The sequence below is a fragment of the Solenopsis invicta genome, chromosome 13 (assembly GCF_016802725.1).
Source record: "Solenopsis invicta isolate M01_SB chromosome 13, UNIL_Sinv_3.0, whole genome shotgun sequence".
Classification (NCBI taxonomy): Eukaryota; Metazoa; Arthropoda; class Insecta; order Hymenoptera; family Formicidae; genus Solenopsis; species Solenopsis invicta.
This window is the reverse complement of record NC_052676.1, coordinates 12,003,964-12,024,211: the sequence shown is the minus strand read 5'-3', so window position 1 is coordinate 12,024,211 and position 20,248 is coordinate 12,003,964.

The following is a 20,248-nucleotide window of genomic DNA, read 5'->3' as shown; positions in this document are numbered from 1 at the left end:
CTCTAGTTGTTACATTAATCTTAAACTGCAAGTATGTAGAAAGTGGTGACTTCTTAGTTTAGAAAATTTCCCCATGGACAGAATCAAATTCCATGGGTGTACATGTTTTAATAGGTGCGATCTTTGAAACCAATATGGTGCCCCCCCCCGCCGCGAACGTGCACCCTCTGTAAGTTATGCACCGTCCCTCTATTCCTAAGTCCGTGGTTTGTACATATTCGTGTAAATAGTCGCGTTTTGAAATCCGTCCGTCTGCGCACTATTTCGAATTCGTTTTCTTTGTCCGTTTGCACGAATAGCACATCTGCAATCTTTCTGTTCCGCATATCGAAGAAATAAATGTACGTTCCGTATATGTCATACATCGCCGCATAATTATTTCCGAGCCCGACTTCTTTCCTCTCTTCCCGCTCGAACCTTTCTCTCGCACCGCTCCGGTAAACTGATCCACGCGGAGAGAAACGATACATTACAATTTTATGAAAAATCTAAGCTGTTCAATGCTACCTCTAAATTTTAAAGAAGAGGGGGAGGGGAAGAAGTTCCACGAATTGAGTGGAATAGCCGACTAATACAAAGTTTACTGTGTCGAGCCTCCTTCTTTTTATCTACGGCTCACTTTTCCAGACTAACGTTTTTTGTAATGTATCTGCGCGGCGGACAATGCCGATAGTGCGACGCTGCGACAATAGAAAAGTAAATACACGACAAAAAATTCAAGATCTAGCTCGCCAATCAGATGCATCCCGAATTTCACTGCGTTGTCACATTTTCGTTAGTCGTTCACTAGCAGTGATCAGAGACAGCACGGTTGTAGGAAAGCAGACTTAAGGAATGAAAATAGTAAGTAAGTTACAAAATTTCATATATTTTTAATCTCTTCAAGAATATTGCTATACATATACCCGCTAAACATGAAACCTTCAGGGAAAGTTACGTTTTCGCTCTAATTTAGCAAATTTGTAACGTTTTGTATGTATAGGTTAAATAACAGATTTTTTATACGTTTAAAAGTAACGTTCTATTTGTGTTAGTCCATGGAACGTGTCAAAAACATTACATTTTTACCTTAAATGTGACCCTTTGGAACGTTACAAAAGAAACATTTTGTGACATGACAGTAACGTTTTATATAAAATGTTTTTTTTTATAACTTTAAAAACATTGCCTCAACGTTACACGTACAATATTTCTGAAACATTCAGTTTGCTACGTTTCTTCAATGTTTCCTTTGAAACGTTAACTTTTACACATTCAAAAACGCCGCAACAACGTAGCAAATGCGACATTTCTGAAACGTTAATTTGCGACGTAATGTAAAGGTTTCGTTTGAAACATTATTTCGAAACATCTTACACGCGTTAATGTGCATCATCTGCATGCGTTTAAGGATACGGTCACAATAATGCTGCAAATAATGCTTTGAAGCATTGATTGGTCAATTTGTAAAATTCTTTACTCTGATTGGTTAATCATATGCTTCCAAATTATTTGTAGCAAGACTTTGACCGCACTCTATAGCAGTGCATGCAGCATCATCTTTTGCATGAGAGAATTATATATAGAAAAATGATATTATTCAAATAAACGCGCTTTGTAGCGAGTCTGCATGGCTGCGTTCAGAATGACGTCTAAGTGCACCCAGACATAATTTTATCCTTGTTTAACATTCGGTAAACAACAAAGATAAAACATCTGTCCGCACCTGCAATTGACGTTTATTCTGAACGCACTCCATGGAACACCTTGTGAAGGCGCTTAAGGAGACCTCGACCGGCCAGCGGGGGTCTCGCGGCTAACGACACGGACGCGAGCTCCCGCGTTTTGTTTTCTGAATCTTTCTTGTCTCTCTGCTTCTGACGGCGGGTGGACGTAGCCCGGTTTTTCCGTTTCTGATTCTTCTTTTGCATTTTCTTCATTTTGTGCGTGCACGCAATTCCGGAAGGAGAAGTGAGTGGTTGACTGTGCTTTCAAATCGAAGTCCGAGCTCTGGCTGCCAGAGAAGCCGGAGCTCGGACTTCGAGATAATAATCGAGTGGTTGCCAGGGAAGGAAGCTGGAGCTTGGAGACATATTTCAAGATACGAATTTTTTTACGAGTTTTGGAGCTGTTACGTCCTGAGTTGAAGTAGGATAGGTAAGACATGGAGGGAGAAGGGAGAGACGTAACAACTTGAGAATGTGCCCACGAGGCACAGGCAGGCCGCGTCGACAACCCAGAATATATGGGTCAATGGGTCCACAGCGGGGGGCCCAATGACAAACATTCAGGGTGTTCCGCGTTCCTTGGTCCTGTTTTGAGGCAGCAAATTTAATTGCTTTACCTCGGGATCGGACCTAGTGCTTGGCTTAATAGAGCGAGAGATGATGAGTCAGGTTGAGAAATTAATCAAGTTCCTTATAATCAATCATCGATTTATTTAAAAAAAAGATAAATATATATATATGAGAAAAAAAAAAGAATTTAATTCTATGTGAAAGTAATTTATTACAGATTAGAGCTGTTAAAGAATACAATTTAGTAGAAAAAACGAAAAAATCCGCAGACTCGTGATATAAAGCTAGAGGTTAACAATTACGATTATACACATTTATATATACATATACATACATATATATATTTTATATATATATATGTATATATATATATATTTACATTTATAATATTCTATACTAGTGTAACGAACAGGGTATGCGCACGTGTATATGTGTAATTGTGTCCATATTATCTAGAAATATTATTCTCTAATTTCTCTTACAGTAGCGAAATTGGGGCGAAAATGATTGAGGAACATTAATTTCGGAACTAAATAATAATTTGGGTACGTGTGGGGGAAGAAGACGGGAATAGTTCCGTCAGGAGAGAGGTGGGGAAGGTAGGCGCGAACGGTTTCCAGATCGAACTGGTCAGGCCCGACTGAAAATGCGCCAGGAGGGAGGGGATTGGAACACAAAGGGAGGACAGACAGGATGGCGTTTAACGACTGGAGGGGGCCAAGAGCGAAAAACGAACGAGGTGGAAGTGGTGGAAGCTCGTCTAGATATTCCACGCTGGGGACAGGAGAAGGGGGAGGAGGTCCATCCTCGAGATCGTGGGATCCGAAGATCGGAGGCTCTAAGGGAGCTTCTTCCTCCTCCTCGAGATCGAGGAACCCGGGGCTCGGAGATCTCCGCAGAAATCCGTCCTCCCCTCCGGAACCTCGGGGTTTGGAGGTGGAGACAGGGAGATAGGGGAATCGGGAAAGATCCTATACATGAGTGGACTCGAAATAGAGGCGGAGGAGCTTACGTGTTCGGAGGAGGTTAACGGTTCCTCTTCGTTGAGAGTAAGAGGGTTCAGCGGGTGAATTTAGTTGTTCGGAGGGGCTTGACGGTTCCTCTTCGTCGAAAGCGACTGGAGAGTAAGAGGGTTCAGCAGGTGAATTTACGTGTTCGGAGGGAGTTGACGGTTCCTCTTCGTCGAAAACGACTGGAGAGTAAGAGGGTTCAGCGAAAGAATTGGTGGGTGTGTTATCGGAAGTTATCGAGATATTGAATTGTTTGTTATGTAAGGTTCCTAATTTAAACAAGTTAGCGATAAACGGTATTGCTTCAGAAGGGAGATTGAGCGACGCAGCAAGCTTTCTTGCTCTCCGGTTTCTGCGATTCCGACGGTGGCGGGCTCCGGCGCGAGACTTATTTTTGTGTATTTTGGGTGGAATATGGTTATTCACTAGAACGAAAATAACACAAATGTTTGACCCCCTTTTCTCTCTAATATACCAAAGAGAAAGAAGAAAAAAAATAAAAAAAATAAAAAAAAGATTTTTAGCTGGGGAGAGGGGATGGGAAGGTAGTTGAATTAGAAAATAGTATAAGTCTGAATCGAATCGGAGGAGGGCGATTCAAATCCAGAAAGTCTAAATTTCTTTGAATCAAATCGAGCCGAAACTCAATTTAATCTAGAATGGAAATCAAGGTTGAATCGAGTCAAACAGAGTTCGATTCAATCCAGAAGAATAAAAGTGTAAATTTCGTTGAATCAAAACGAGTCGAAACTCGATTTAATCTAGAATGGAAATCAAGGTTGAATCGAATCAAACAGAGCTTGATTCGATTCGGAGGGGAAATTGTAATGTGAATATATATAAATCACCCGTAAGAGAGAAAAGCTCGTCAGGAAAGATAAACTTATGATTGAAACTTACTACTTGTTGGTTAAACTGTTAGAGTTGACAAATGTGCTACTCTCGGGGCCGCAGGCCTCCAAACTGGGGCCGGACTCAGCGGAAGACGAACAATTCAGCCAAAAGGATTGCAGGTGCGATGGAAAATGGTTGGCAGATCCCAAATATGCCCGCCCTCACTATAGCACTTTCCAGTCAGCCAAAATTGCGAGTGCGATGGGGAACGGTTGCCAGATCACGGATATGCCGGTTTTCACTATAGCACCTTCCCGACCGAGATTTGCGCTCCGCACGAGTTTAGAGGCCGCGGATCCGAGAGTCGCAGAACTCGGGCATGCAAGATACCACGGAATTGCGATTCGGACTAGACTGCTCTGAACTGAACTGTCTGAAGTGAACTGTGTACTGTGCGCTCCGCAAGAAGACACACCTATTTATACTATTTTTCATCTGTGATTCCCTTTGTCCCTTCGAGGGCCGTGTGCACCACTTTATTCATTAATACACCCACGTGCAATATTTACTTTTACGACTTTTTTATATTCCTCGGTAATTGTTATCCGAGAAAGCGGCAGGTTTGACAATTGAACTCTCAGAAGCATTAAATGTCAAAAAATTCTTTGATTTGTTGCTATGCGAGTGTCGGGCATCAGAACTCAAAGGGATGCACACGTGCGTCTTCCAGCTCCCTGATTTTACTATCTTTGGTGTTTTCGGTATCGAGCAACGGTGTCACCTCAGATCTCCTTAATTGATGAATTTATAAATACTTAATTCGTGACGTCCGGTTATTGCCGTGAGAGTCACCGTATTCTTGGGATCGGGGTGAGATCACCGTCGCTCGCCCGTTAATTAGAATATCCGCTGGTTGCGAAGGAAAGAATCGTTACTCCGCAGGACGTAACAGAGCCTTGTGGCCTTAAGGTTAGTATTCGTCTGAAGATTGACTGAATCACATCTTTCTCTCCGTATTCTCTCTCTCTCTCTCTCCTCTCTCTGCTCTCTAAGATTAACTAAATCACATCTTTCTATCCGTATTTTTTCTCTCTCTCTCCTCTCTCTCCGATCTCTGCTCTCTAAGATTAACTAAATCACATCTTTCTATCCGTATTCTCTCTCTCTCTCTCTCTCTCTCTCTCTCTCTCTCTCTCTCCCCGCTCTCTCCGCTCTCTAAGATTGACTGAATCACATTTTTTTCTCCGTATATTCTCTTTCTTTCTCTCTCTCTTTCTCCCCTCTCTCTCCGCTCTCCGCTCTCTAAGATTGACTGAATCACATTTTTCTCTCCGTATATTTTCTCTCTCTCTCTCTCTCTCCCCCTCTCCTTTCTCGCCGCTCTCTAAGATAGACTGAATCACATCTTTCTCTCCGTATTCTCTCTCTTCTCTCACCGCTCTTTCCTCTCTCTTCTCTTTTTCCGCTTTCTCTTTCTCTCTCTCTTTCTTTTTCTCTTTCTTTCTCAAATATTGTGTATTTTTTGTTTGAAAACGAGATGATCTGTCACTCATATAAGATGTCGAAAGATTTCCCATATATTCCATGACTAGTTAGTTCATCAGTTATCGGAGGTAAAGGAGAGAATTATGTCGTACAGTTCTATGACAATACTTACGGTCGCTACCGATGTCCATGAGAAAATTTGTAATGAGAATTGTCATAGATATTGAAAATGTTGTCACAGAACTGTACGACATAGCTCTGTAAGCTGGCGGTTCTCAAGTTACACCTTCAACCGCGTTACTATTCTATTAAACTCGCAGGAGGGACAGTTTTCTCAACTCCTGGAGGGAAGGGCAAAACGATAATGAGTCTTGTCGTATATGGGAAATCTTTTAACATTTTATACGAGTGACAGAAATTTTCTCGCTTTCAAACGAAAAATACAGTTTTTGATTTTATGTGATTTGATTAATATTGAACAAACTATAAAACAATCATTATTTTGATAAAAATCAACGTTTTATACCGACATGTCCAACGTTTGTGATTATTGATTGTTATTATTTTCCATCATTAATGTTTGGTTTATGATATTAATTATAATTAACTTAGAAAAAGACAGAAAAAGGCTAGCTTAGCTAAGTAAGTAACTTATTGACATAATAATTGTATATAATAATTTAATCTGAATCATGGAAATAATTGTTGCAGAACATACTTCGATTTCATCGAAGATGATATCATAAAAATTAAAGAAGAGTGTGATCTTATTAAATTGCTCCAAATATTGAATGAATTCAAAGTCGATATATTACCACTTCAAGTTAGATTAACAGTATATAAATTAATCTTGATTGAGTACTGTTTAAATAACCAAAGGGATGCTTATAAAAATAGACACAAATTGTTAACATTAGCAATTTATTTACGAATTAAAGGAAATAATAGTAGACTTCGTATATAAAATGACATAATAAGGGAAACATTTTAAAATTAATACCTAAAAAGGCACTTGAGGTAAGATATACATACATATTTATAGATATACACTACTCAAAAAAAAATAGGGAACACTTTCCAGACAACAAAAATTAGGCTATATTCAAATGACTGTAACTCGGTGAAAAATCATCGTAGATAAAAAATAAAAAAAAGCATTTTAAAGCTTGAAGATCGAGCTTTAACGTTCTACCAGCAGATTTTCAAAATTCTTTTAACTTCCTTATCTTAGGCAGTAAAAAAGCACACCTTGTTTTGTTCGTTAAAATTTCGTATATTTGACACTTTGCAGATCGACCAACAAATTTTTTTCGAATAACTCAAGTAAAATTTCATAAACAACAACTTTTTACCTACAAAAAGGTTTTTTTAAAATTTCTCTACGATTTTTTTTGACCGAGTTACGCAACTTTGAAGCTAAACCTGAATTTTATACAAATGATATCCGTACTCCGTGAAAAATCATCGTAGACAAAAAATCAAAAAACCATTTTAAAGCTCGAAGTTTCAGCTTTAACATGCTATTAATGGTTTTCAAAAATTTTCTCAATTTCTTAGTACTATGCCCCAAAAAAGATACACTGTTTTTTCCTTAAAATAACGTACTTTTAACAGTCTGTAGCTCAATAAAAAAATTTTTCTCGACAAATCCAATGCAAGTGCCATAAAGTATGACATTTTCTCTACAAAATGATTTTTTTAAATTTTTTTTACGATTTTTTTTGACCGAGTACAAGACTTCAAAAATATACATTTTTTACAGTACATTTTTCCGAAAAATGACGTCTACCGCCGACATTAGCATTACCCAATGTGCACCACGTGGAGGTTGCCAGTCGGATTTTTGCACATCATGTGTGCGTGTGTGTGTGTATGTGTTACAGCAGAGATAAGGAGCCCACAGTTCGTCACTTTTGCAGTATTTAATGACTCCAAACCCTCTCTGCTGTGTGTGTATGCGCGCGCGCGTATGAGTGTTCAATGGTGTGTATTTTGTATGTGTTCGTTATATCAACGATATTCTACGACCACACGTTTTGCTATTAAATCGAACCTGTGGGAACTTTATTTTCATGCAGGACAACGCTCGACCTCATACGGCGAACTTAACGCGACGTTTTTTTCAACGACACGCAATTAGACTGTTAAATCATCCCACCAATAGCCCGGACTTAAATCCAATCGAGCACATTTGGGATGAAATGGAACGACGATTAAGGCGTCGCAAAGAACAGCCGCGAAATTTAGAAAAATTGGAAGAAATTTTAACGGAAATTTGGCACAACATTGCGCAAGATGTATTACAAAATGTATAAATATGCGAGAACGCTTGCAAGCAGTAATTGATCAAAGAGGAGGAAATACACACTATTGAACTCTCATGCGCGCGAACGCATACACACACAGCAGAGAGGGTTTGGAGTCTTTAAATACGGCAGAAGTGACAAACTGCGGGGTTCTTATTTCTGCTGTGATACACACACATACACAGTAAAGAGGGTTTTGAGTCGTTAAATACTGCAGAAGTGACGAACTGTGGGGTCCTTATCTCTGCTGTGATACACACACACATACACAGTAAAGAGGGTTTGGAATTGTTAAATACTGCAGAAGTGACGAACTGTGGGCTCCTTATCTCTGCTGTGACACACACACACATACACAGTAAAGAAGGTTTGGAGTCGTTAAATACTGCAGAAGTGACGAATTGTGGGCTCCTTATCTCTGCTTTAACACATACATACACACACACACACACACACACACATACGCACGCACGCACACACGCACACGCGCGCGCGCGCGCGCGCACACACACACACACACGATGTGCAAAAATCCGACCGACAACCTCCACGTGGTGCACATTGGGTAATGCTAATGTCGGCGGTAGACGTCATTTTTCGGAAAAATGTACTGTAAAAAATGTATATCTTTGAAGTCTTGTAACTCGGTCAAAAAAAATCTTAGATAAAATTTAAAAAAATCATTTTGTAGAGAAAATGTCATACTTTATGGCACTTGCATTGGATTTGTCGAGAAAAATTTTTTTATTGAGCTACAGGCTGTTAAAAGTACGTTATTTTAAGGAAAAAACAGTGTATCTTTTTTGGGGCATAGTACTAAGAAATTGAGAAAATTTTTGAAAACCATTAATAGCATGTTAAAGCTGAAACTTCGAGCTTTAAAATGGTTTTTTGATTTTTTGTCTACGATGATTTTTCACGGAGTACGGATATCATTTGTATAAAATGCAGGTTTAGCTTCAAAGTTGCGTAACTCGGTCAAAAAAAATCGTAGAGAAATTTTAAAAAACCTTTTTGTAGGTAAAAAGTTGTTATTTATGAAATTTTACTTGAATTATTCGAAAAAAATTTGTTGGTCGATCTGCAAAGTGTCAAAAATACGAAATTTTAACGAACAAAACAAGGTGTGCTTTTTTACTGCATAAGATAAGGAAGTTAAAAGAATTTCGAAAATCTGCTGGTAGAACGTTAAAGCTCAATCTTCAACCTCAAGCTTTAAAATGCTTTTTTTATTTTTTATCTACGATGATTTTTCACCGAGTTACAGTCATTTAAAAATAGCCTAATTTTTGGTGTCTGGAAAGTGTTTTCTATTTTTTTTTGAGTAGTGTATTTTGTCACGTACTTTTCCTGACGCCGGAGAGCAATGGCGAAATACGCGATCAAACAACGGAATAACTCGCGAAACACGCGCGGGAGCGACGAGCGAACCGAGAAACACCAAACGCTCGCACCAAATCGCGAGATTGGGCGCCAGACGCGATGATACCGGTCGCGTCTCCGGTTTCACTTTTCCACTCTAAACACGGATTCACAACACGCGAGAATGCGTCATGCCGCCGAACGCGAAATCGTCGCTCGCACGCGGCCAGCTAGCTCCTCTAACCGGTAGAGGGGCGGGGAAGCGGAGACAGGGACGAAGCGGCTCTCTTACGGGAGGCAACGGGTAGGCAAGAAATTAAGTAAAATCGGGCCGATGTAACAGATAGAGATCGCATATATTGCAGTGCATACTAGAGACGGCGTACATTAGAACAAGAAAAGAAAACAAATAGCGGTTAACGTAAGACAGAAAGACAAAGCTGACAACAGGAATTAATAAGCCGGACGCGGGAATTATCTCAGCTCACACCGTAATTACGCCACACGCGCCGAACACGACGACTGGCTCCGCGCGACGCACGGCAGCCAATCACGCGCGCTCTGGACGGCGCGGCAAATACGTGAACGCCGAGCCTTCGCTAAGGCGAATCCAGCAATTCCGAGACAAAGTACGCCCCGCAAAAAAAGTCGCGCCGGTGACACGCAGTCGCCTGAACCGCACTACAAAATTAAAAGAACAAGCGCGACACGCCAATTCACCGATATCTCAGGCGGCCGTATGATCACGGCCGTAACACGACTCACGCACGTGCGCGAGGGCTTTGCGGCTTCCCGGGAAGCCGGTCGTTCGCGAGCTCCTACGGCGGCTCAAACACACGCGGCAGCCGACAGCTGGGTGCCTCGACGAGGTCTCGGGCTTGAGGTGGAGAGCCAGCCAAACACTAAGAAGCAAGGTGCGTTCAATCGCCACGCGGCGGACGCACTCGCACACTAACCTAATGGCTCCACCTCAGAACGCGAGCCGGTCGACACCGACAGCTCGTGGCTTTACACAGCGGTTAGACGGGTCACCTCGACTTCAGCACGGTTCTTCCTCCGCTCCTCGATCCGCGGGGCTTGTCCGGGCCTGGCACACTCTACGATAGCCGCTCCCGAGATCTCCAGCCGATATCTCGCACGCTCGCTCACGCTTCGCACAGCAGGGATCGCCGGGTCGCACGCAAAAGCCGAGAGGATCGCGCTCGATGCGCTACTCCTCCCACAGAGTGCGCGATATCCTTGCGCCTAGCGGCGCGGTCTATCAGCGGCCGCCCTTATCTAGCCGTGACGTCACGGTAGCGCAGTGTCGGGTCTCCGCAGGTGTCGTGTGGTCCCCGTCGGCATCCGACATCCTCGTCGCTCTCGTCGTCCTCGCGGCCGACAGCCGTAGAATTTTCCTGCGACGATTCCTTGCCGCTACCCTCCTCGATGGACAGCTGGCATTCGACGGCCCTTGTCCTGGCCGTTCGTCCGCCTCAGCCTGCCCATCAGTTGTGCCACTCGCGAGCCTCCTTTGCGTGGCGCTCATCTGTCGCTACGTCCTGTCTCGTCCTCCTCTCCGTCGGCGGCTCCCTGTGCGCCGGCCCTGGACGACCGCCCTCTCCTTTTTTTCCTGTCGCGGTCCATCTCTCCCTCGCCGCTGCTGGTCCTTAGGCGACGTTTGTCGAGGTGCCCGCGGTTACATGAAATAAGCCGCGAATGAGTAAATAAAGTAAGACGCGACGCAGTCCCGCCGGAGACTTCGCTCTCTCGCTGAGTGCCCGGCCCGGTCGTACGCGCCTCCTCGCGCTACGCTTAGGCGGAGGACAAAGTGGCGAGGCAGATAAAACTGCCACGTCACAATTTATATTCATACATATATCTTTTTATCTATTTATCTCAAGTTGAAAAATTTTTCGAATTGATAAATGTCTCATTTTATAAAAATTGTAAAATAATACAATATTAATTGTAAATATATTTATTACCTTCTTCCGATTTCTACTGGAGGAGTTATTTCATAATCAGGTTTGGGAAAAACTCGTAGAGTAACTTTAAAATCTTAAAATTTTAAAAAATTAAGATTTAAACTTAAACTTTATCTTTACAATATTTTAATTAATACCTTCCATGTTATTGTATATGATAAAATAAATGTATAAGAGACACTACTCTAAATAACTTATATAATATTGTTTATTTTTTTCTTTTTGACAGAGTTTGTGAATGTTTTGGATAAAGTGACTATACAATTCAAAGATTGTTTTAAATTATGGAGACTGTTTTTGCTGTAAATTATCAAATCCAAGCGTTATTGCAACGAAATGTAAGTACTATAATATAAATTAAATTAAATAGAAAACATTAACTGATATGTGACAAATACAATAAATAAAATGCTTTACATCGGTTATAATTAGATCTTAATCTATAATATTTATTATGATTTTATATATCTTTTTAAATTCACGAAACTACGCGCCGAATTAAATTTTTGGTTTTGAAACATAATTATAGGATGAATAAGACAAATAAGATAAACAACAGCTTTTTAACAGTTTTTACTAAGGGTGAAAGGGTTATATATATTTTTAGATGCTTGTTAGCATCATTTACTATTAAGTTGATTTTTAATTTAATAACGTGATATTATTAATTTTTGTTTATCTTATAATTGTGTTTTAAGACCGAAAATTAATTCGGCGCGCAATTTCGTGAACTTTATAAGGTATATAAAATGACATAACAAATATTAGCACTAAGATCTAGCCAAGTGTGAGCCAAAATATGTTAAAAATTGTATTTAAATCAGGGTTGGCATGGTTTAAACCAAAAAAACTTGATTTTTTGGTTTTTCTTAAAAAAAACAGGTTTTTACCCAACACCGATTGAAATACAAAATACTTTCCAAAAATATATTTAAATACAAAATGTGTTTAAAGACGTATTTCAAATACTGCTCACCTTTAGATGTACATATGATTGATGTAAGACACTTCATTTGTTTATTACAATATAATAGAGTTGGGAAGTAACGCGTTACTGTTACCCATTACTATTTTCGTTACTTTTTTACGGCAATAATCATTACTTTTTTGGTTTATAATGACATTTTTACATTACATTACATTTTTACAGTAACGGTAACGAATTCAGCCGTTACTTTCATCGTTATTTCAATTTATTCAATAAATAGCGCGTTGATTACGCATTAGAGTCTTGATTGGGCAGAAAGCTTTTGAATGAATATTTCTATACAGGTAAAATGTGATTACCCAGATAACAAAATGCGCGCATAGTGAGTTCACGGAGCGCGGATGCTGTGCGGATTATCCGCACGGTGTGAGCTCACGGCATCCAACAGATGCGTCATCATATGAGACTCATATTGGTCGCACACGTGCGGTACTCATGCGTGCGAGCGATATGAGCCTTAAATGCGTTTTCCAAATGAGACTCATATTGCTCGCATGCATGCATACGGCACTCAAAAATTCTAATCATTGCCCATTTTTTTCACATACTTTTAATGCATTACATATCAATATTTTTATTCATTTTTTTTCCGATTTACAATCAAAAATTAATATTATTATATACAATCTTTAATAAATTAGCATAAAAAGTATTAAAAGCATAAAAAGTACTTGAAAATAATGCGCAGTAATTGGAAGTTCATATAGTATTTTGTAAATTTGTTAATATATGGGAAGGTCTTGTTTTATCACGTTGCAATTGACCACTGCATCCATTCACAGTAAACGGTGTCTAGAATTTTTTTACTGTTCAAGCACTGCAGTGAATGGCTGATGATTAATCTCAACGTGGTTAAAAAAAAATTAACATGTACACAATTAATACTTTGATATTATTTTCAAGTGAATTTTACTTTAATGAAATTCTAATTACAAATTTAGTTACAAAGATATTTGAAGTTAAAAATACATACATTTTTGTAGAATTAAGCTTATAATAATTAGAGATTGTATATTCTACAATTTTAATTTAAATGTAATTAAATAATAGTTTTTTCAATTAGCAATATCTAACATATTTTATATATGTTCATAAAACAAACCGTCCATACACCTCTTTGAGAGAACTTATAAAATAAAATATGCGAGGTTTGTCAACAATAAAATATGAAATGCTTGCTCTCGTATTGTTTCCAATGTTTGGCAATATTATTCCACAATTTCCTAAAAACAAAGAAAAGAATAATATATAAAAATTAAAACATTTACAAAGTATGAAAATTAAGTTTGATAATTCTACAAGTATTCTACACTTTATCATTTAATCGTTATAGAAAATAAATTTGCTCTTACAAAAATTTAATAAAGTTTATTAATAATAATAATAATCATAATAAGTAAAAATTTCGTAATAATAAAAAATTAGTACTTATAAACTATTTTGAGAAGAAAGCGTTTAAAAATTATTGAAATAGAAATGCAAATTAAAAAGGTTAGGATATGTAAAATATATTATATTTATATCAAGTAATAAATATACTACACATAAAAGCAAATTCAAGACTCAGACTTTAAATAATTACCTGAGGTTTTTTTCATCCAGAGAGATCCGATATTATGCAAAATATTTCAATTCAATGTAAAAATATTACATATAAGAACATGGCACTTGCAAAGTATTACACCACTACCATTGACCACTACACTCAATTGACTCAACTACACTGCACTGTTACGATGACGAGTCAGGATGACCGTTACGACATGAAGAACCATGTACCATCGAAATGCATGCGCAGAAGCTCTTTGCTGCGATTTGTTGGCTAAAATCGCGTGACTTCATTGACAATTTTAAATTAATGAATGCAAATAAAAATCAGAAAATATCAGAAAAAAATCAAAATATTAAAATCAAAGATAACATGTTATATTTAATCATACAATGATCATTTTCTCACTCATAAAATGCAATAAAAATATAGTTTTACTAGTAGTTTTTCTTCTCATAAGTTAAATTTTCTTTTTGTATAATATTTTTTTATATTTTATCATACACATATTTAATACATTCTCAGATAGTCTCATATACAATATATTTTAAATTTTTTCAGATTTTTTATTTGCTTATAAAAAATTGTCACTTAAAAGAATTAAGAAAAAATTAATTTTTCTACATTTTTCTTCTATTTTTTTAGATTTTCTCCTTTTACATAATATATTTAAATTGTGTTTTTTTTATACACAGCATTTTTATGTCTTATACAATTTATTTCCTCACATTTTTATTTTTGCTTACAAAGAAAGATTAGATTTCTTTATCCAGTTCTGTGATTTCACGGTTCTTAAGATTTGCAAATCTTAAAAATTCCATAAAATTACGGTAAGTTATAGATGAAGATTTAAAAAGATATAATTTGGAAAATTAAAATGAGAAAACCAGAAAACACGGTACAAAATTGTTTTTTTTGTACTTATTTTTCAAAATATTTTTTAATTTTTATCTATAATTTATCGTAATTTTATAAGATTTTAAATCTGCAAATTTTGTAATAAAATTACAATTAGATAAAAAAAATTATAGTTTTTTTTTATAAACGAATAAAAAAATTCGAGGATTGTGAAATAAATTTTATGAGATATTCTAAGAAAGTATAATACTAAATGCTGTGTATGATAAAATATGAAAACATACGACATATTTGAAAAAAAAATCTAAAATCGAGGGAGAAAAACGTACATATATTTTCTTCATTCGTTTTTATAAGAAAATGATTATTTAATCTGGGTACGTACAGGATGAGGACAGAAACAGATAAAACTTTTGTACGCAATTGCATAATAGAGATACTGATGAAATGTGATTAGGGACAAGGTGCAGACGGAAACGGATAGGATCTACTTCTGCAAATGCGGATTTTCTATCCGCATGTTATATTTGCAGATATAATAGATAGTTTGCAGTTAGAAACAGATAGAAATCTTGTTATCTGTTTCCGTCAGTTTCTGTCTGTAATTTTTACCAGGGTTAAAAGTTAAATTATGTAAGTTTAAAATTTAACAACTTTAGCATTACCAAAAAGTAATGGTAACACGTTACTTTTTTAAATCAGTAACGAATAACTCTAACGAATTGCTTTTTACAAAAAAGATTACGGTTACGATAACATGTTATTTTTTGTAGGTCATTCCCATCCTTTAATCACAACTCCGATTTCCAACAAAAATTCCTGATTTCCCTACCTTAATAAATAAATATACATTGACACAATATAAAATGGGCAAAATAAAAAAGTATATGATCAAAGGACACATGCGTCGAATTGTTAGAAAAGAACTAATCCAAGTTTTAGAAGATAATGAACATTTACATAAAATATCTATGCATAAAAAACAGACAAGTGCACTAAAACCTGTGCTAAAACAAAGCAATAACCAATTTGTACAGACAGAAAATCAGTCTTCATTAGTATTTCCAGTTATTGCAGAACATAATGTGAACACAGTGTAGACAGAAAAGGTGGATGACTTTAATTGTTTATACACATTTAGAGAATCTGAAGAAGTTTCTACTGAGGATTTTGTACTTGATTCTATGAAACAATGGTTTCTCAAATACAGACATTTATTAAGTCAACAAGCTATTAACGACTTGTTGCAAATTTTACGAGTACCATATCCAAAGTTTCCTGTAGACTCGCGTACTCTTTTAAAAACGCCAAATTCATGCGCGTATAAAATTATAAGTGTCCCTCCCGGATTATATTGTCACATTGGCATAGAGACTATATTATGTAAATTTATTATCAGTAATATTTACATGCAAAATTTTATAAATCAAAATACAGAAGTAGTGTTACCTATTAATATAAACATTGACGGATTACCAATTTTGCACAGTTCAAAAAGTCAATTTTGGCCAATACTTATATCTGTAGATGTAAACTCAGTGAGTAAAAATGCATCAAAGCCTTTTGCAGTTGGAACTTATCATGGGTATAAAAAACCAGCTGATGTAAATCAATATTTAAATAATTTTATTACAGAGTTTGAACATTTACAAGACAATGGATTTAACATATACAATAAAGTTGTAAAACTAAAGGCCAGTAAACTACTTTGCGATGCTCCTGCAAAATCGTTTGTTTTATGTACGAAAGGTCATACAGGATTTTACTGCTGTACTAAGTGCACTCAAGAAGGTAGCTTTATTAATAACAGGGTAGCTTTGCTAGAAACCAATGCTGAATTAAGGACAGATGAAACTTTCAAAACCAAAATAGACGACGAATTTCATAAAGGTACAAGTCCTTTCGAAAACATTAACATCGGATTGGTTTCGCAAGTACCTCTTGATGGCATGCATTTAGTATTTCTCGGTGTGATAAAACGAATGATAATGTTTTGGATACGAGGAAAAAAGAACGTTTGCTTGACTGACTATGAGAGGAAAGTCATTAATAATCAGATATTGTTTTTAAAGAATTATGTACCTAAAGACTTTGCCCGCTTGCCAAGAAGCTTGGATGACATCGAATATTTTAAAGCCACTGAACTTAGACAATTTTTGTTGTACATTGGACCGATTGTTTTACAAAATATGGGAAACAAGAATACGAGGTGTGTTCAAAAAGTATCGCGAATTTTGTGTTTTTTCAAAAATTATTTATTTATTCATGAATATCTATTGTGTCCCCTTCAAAGTAATCCCCATGAGATATTATACACTTGTGCCAACGGTTTTTCCAATCTTCGAAGCACTTCAAAAAATCATTTTTTTTTATCTTGTTCAGCTCCTCCTTCGATGCCGTCTTTATCTCGTCAAGCGTAGCGTAACGTCGTCCTTTCATGGGCCTCTTCAGTTTAGGGAACAAGAAAAAGTCACAGGGGGCCAGATCTGGGGAATACGGTGGCTGCGGCATCATTAGTGTGTTGTTTTTGGCCAAAAAGTCGCGCACAAGCAACGATGTGTGAGCAGGGGCGTTATCGTGGTGCAAAAGCCAATTTTTGTTCTTCCACAAATCCGGGCGTTTCTGGCGGATTGCTTCGCGCAAATTGCGCATAACTTGCAGGTAATATTCCTTATTGACCGTTCTACCCTGTGGCAAGAACTCATGATGCACCACGCCCCTGCAATCGAAGAAAACTGTCAGCAAAACTTTCACATTCGACCGAACTTGGCGCGCTTTTTTCGGTCTTGGTTCGTGCGGCAGCTTCCATTGAGATGATTGAGCTTTGGTTTCCACGTCATAACCATAAACCCACAATTCGTCACCAGTTATGACCCTCTGGAGCAAATTTGGGTCGTCGCGGACAGAGTCCAACATCTCATTAGCAATGTTCATGCGATGCTGTTTTTGGTCGCAATTGAGCAATTTTGGTACGAATTTCGCGGCGACCCGTCTCATGCCCAAATCATTGATAAAAATCGAATGGCACGAGCCAATCGATATGTTTAGGTCCTCAGCAACTTCTCTAACGGTGATTCGACGATTGGCCAATACCATTTTCTCCACTTCATTAATTTTTTCGTCTGTTGTTGAAGTGCTCGGGCGTCCGGCACGCTCTTCGTCGTTCACATCTTCTCGGCCTTCTGAGAACATTTTGTACCACCGATAAACGTTGCTTCGGTCCAAGGTAGCTTCTCCGTATGCCACAGTCAACATTCGGAATGCATCCGCGCACTTAATTTCGTTTTTCACACAAAATTTGATACAGGTTCTTTGATCCATTTTTTTGAATAGGTAAAAATCGAAGACGATCCAAAACACGTGCAAGCAAAGCAGCTGTCAACAATTAAGTGAACATTCAAAATGGCCGAGCTTGTCGGCATAAGTGAGAGACATGAGTACCAACATAACGCCACAAAAAGATCGAAATTCGAATATACGTAACCCGCGAAAATTCAAAATTCGCGATACTTTTTGAACACACCTCGTATTTAGTCGTATTAAAAAAGCTACTCATTGTTTAGTTTTTATGATTGGAGGAATTTTTACACGATGGAAAATGATTGTGGCGTCTATTACTTTACACCTGATAGTCTTGATAGTGCTTTATTAAAACCCATTATACAGGAGATTATTGAAAAAGTAGAATCTATAGGTCTAGACATTCATAGCATAACTTCTGACATGGGTCCTGTAAACTTAAAAATGTGGAAAACATTTGGTGCCATTGCCAGTAATAAATATTCTAAACTCGTAAATTGTATACCTCATCCTGTTGATAGCAATAGAAAACTGTTTTTTATTGCTGACGCACCACATTTATTAAAAAACATAAAATCTGCTTTATTGAATAATAAAGTAATTGAATTGCCTAAAGCATTTGTTGATTTGTATAACTTATCATCTGCTGTTGTCGAATGCGCACACTTAAGTGAATTAGTAGATATTCAAGGAAATTTGCACTTCAAATTAATTCTTAAAATTAAAAAAAAAAGATATTGTCTGCGCCACATTTAATAAAATGAAAGTTAATAAAGCAACAAATGTATGGAGTAGAGATGTTAGTAGTGCAATGAAGTTTTACGCTCGAGAAACTAATAAAAAAGAAATTAATACGACAGCAATATTTATAGAAACAATTTCTAAATGGTACACAATAATAACTGCAAGAACGGCACAACTTGCATTAGGCAAACAAGCGGGTGATGAAAAAAAAAGAAAAAAAATTTAATGACAGTATTACATTTTTAAAATTTATAATAAACTTGTTTAGAGAAATAAAAATTGGTTATCAAAATTTAAGCCAGTACAAAATAATATTATAACTACTACAAATTCCATTATTTAATTGACAAAATATCTAATACATGAACGAGGATATCAATACGTACTAGCCGGTTGATTTACGCAGGATTGTTTAAAAAATGTTTTTTCTTCTATAAGAGCAAAACAACCAATTCCAAACGCAATGTAAACAGAATTTTAAACTCCTTGTAATATCAAAATATGTGAAATCACTACGTACTTCAAATTATGATGAAGATAGTGAAGAAATAATTGGTGATATTTTAAATAAATCTGAAAAAGTTAAACAAGTTGAGCAATGTTCAACTTCTATTATAGAGCCGAACAACAATGTTTATATTAACAACATTGAATTAAATATATTGTACAATATAGCTGGCTATATTATTACAAGCATTTGTAAGTGCGCGAAAATATGTTCTGATTGTATAGGATCTGCTGGATCCAAAATGTATTATCCCAATAGAAAGTACACAAACTTTGTCCTCTTACGATGTTTTCGTAGGAAAACACTTTTTTTATAAACAAAGAAACGTTTAATTATTTCTTAAATATGGAAATAATTATTCGTACTTATTTAAAATCTTTAAAAAATACCAAATGTAATTTTTTTTGTTTTTATCTCGATAAAATGACAAGCGTAAATTGTGACAATATAAAAAATTGTCATAATTTAGCATTAAAAATAAAGAAACGCTTAATATTATACAGAATGCGTATATCTTGTACAAGAGCAAAAACAATGAATAAAACATATAACAGTAAAACTATGGCGACGCATACCATAATTCAGTAAAATAGTTTATTATTATATATAAATGTTAGATTTAGTATACTTATTTTATATATTTTATTATGTATTATATTTTTATATTTTATTATTAGGAGTACAAATTGAAAACCGCCGTTTTCCAGTAGATGGCGCCAGCGGTAAATGCTGGCGCCAAACGTTAGATCAAAAATTTTAAATGTAAGGTTGGGCATCTGGCAACAATTCCTTATCATTGCAGTTGTGAATTTTTATCGGCGTTATATATTTTTTTGTGATCGAAAATGTCGAAATTTGTGCCCAATAAGGGTCATTTGCGGGAAGTTTTGCTTTTTGCCTTCAATTCAAAAAAATCTGCGGCTGAGGCGCGTCGAATGATTGTAAAAACTTATGGTGAGGCTTCTATTAGTGAAAGAATGGAACGTGTCGAGAATGGTTCCAACGCTTCAAAAGTGGTGATTTCAGCGTAGAAGACAAGGAGCGTCCCGGACAGGTGAAAA